The sequence below is a fragment of the Acyrthosiphon pisum genome, chromosome A3 (assembly GCF_005508785.2).
Source record: "Acyrthosiphon pisum isolate AL4f chromosome A3, pea_aphid_22Mar2018_4r6ur, whole genome shotgun sequence".
Lineage (NCBI taxonomy): Eukaryota > Metazoa > Arthropoda > Insecta > Hemiptera > Aphididae > Acyrthosiphon > Acyrthosiphon pisum.
The window spans coordinates 18,751,014-18,752,630 of NC_042496.1; positions in this window are offsets into that span (position 1 = coordinate 18,751,014).

A 1,617-nucleotide genomic window follows, 5' to 3' on the forward strand; every position below is an offset into this window, starting at 1 on the left:
TTTACGTAATTATATGTTATTAATATGTAAATTTCACTGTACCTACTCACAATATTCATAATATTTTGTACACTGTATATCACTGAACTACTTGATTAATTTATATTGTATTGATGGTCAAGATATTGGTGGTTTAGATTACTAATATAAATCTTCACATACAAATTATTGTATAGAATTTTACATATGATTTTCACAATTTTTCTATACTCTACATATTTGTATTAATTGTTTTACTCACTAATAGAGTATAAGTTTTGTGTTAAACACCATTTAATAGTTGTATTTCAGTTGATTTCTATTATGATTTATAATATAATTTTTAGATTATCACTACTGCTGTGTAAATAAATTGTAATTCATTAAATTATATTATATTTACATTGACAATATTTGTTTTGTATTTTTGTGTCACTGAAGAGTATTGGTTCTTAATTAAGTGAATATCATAATAATTAATAATTTGGAAAACATACAATTGATTTTAACAACATACTCGTAGTGCATTTGTTCAATAACGATTTATTAAAATAAACACATTTCTTGGGTCAGGGAATGGATCCCCTCGAATAGAGTAAATTACCTGACAACAAATGCTATAAGCACAACATTTAACTATAATTGTATGAATAACTATTAACGATTTAAAAAGCCATTCATACTGTGCATATCTTAATAACAATGCATAGATAGGTACTAGCTATGTAAATGATAAGATACTGCATATTATTAAGTTATTTACATTTTTATGGCAGTGTTCAAACGGCCGTTATAAGTATTTTCTGTTTAAACACCATTTAATAGCTGTGTTCCTTTCTTCTTCGTTTTATATCTAATCTAATCTAATCTAGTAGGTAATACATTATAATATATGTTTAATACACAACATTTTGTACACACTACAACACTGCAAATTGCTGTTGATTAATTACTGTTTTACATATTAAAATATATACTAATTGATATAATTCATTTTGTCACTGGATCAATTGCTGTGAATAGTAACTCTCAGATGAGACGGAAACACATATATTATTTACCTTTTTTATGTCAAACTTTTTCAAGTACCATTCAATAGTTGTACATTCAATATTATAGTGACTCGGTACACTGCAGTAGTAGTAATTTGGCGGTTCTGAGTCACTTTTTGCGGGGAGATGAAATGAAAAAAGTTCAAGGGGGAAAATCCCCCTTGCAGCACATTCGATTACCGTATAGCTAAATATTCTAATATGTATGGTTGGCGGTTCTGAGGCACTTTTTACGGGGAGATGAAAAAAATTCAAGGAGGAAAGTCTGCCTTGCAGTACATTCGATCACCGTATAGCTAAAAATTCTAATATGTATGGTTGGCGGTTCTGAGTCACTTTTTACGGGGAGATGAAAAAAATTCAAGGAGGAAAATCCGCCTTGCAGTACATTCGATCACCGTATAGCTAAAAATTCTAATATGTATGGTTGGCGGTTCTGAGTCACTTTTTACGGGGAGATGAAAAAAATTCAAGTAGAAAGTCCGCCTTGCAGTGAAACAAATCTCCCTGTAATTTTATAGAAAAAATTCTAAACGATTTTTAATATCATTTTCAGAAATAAATACAAATATTTTTCTTATTATTA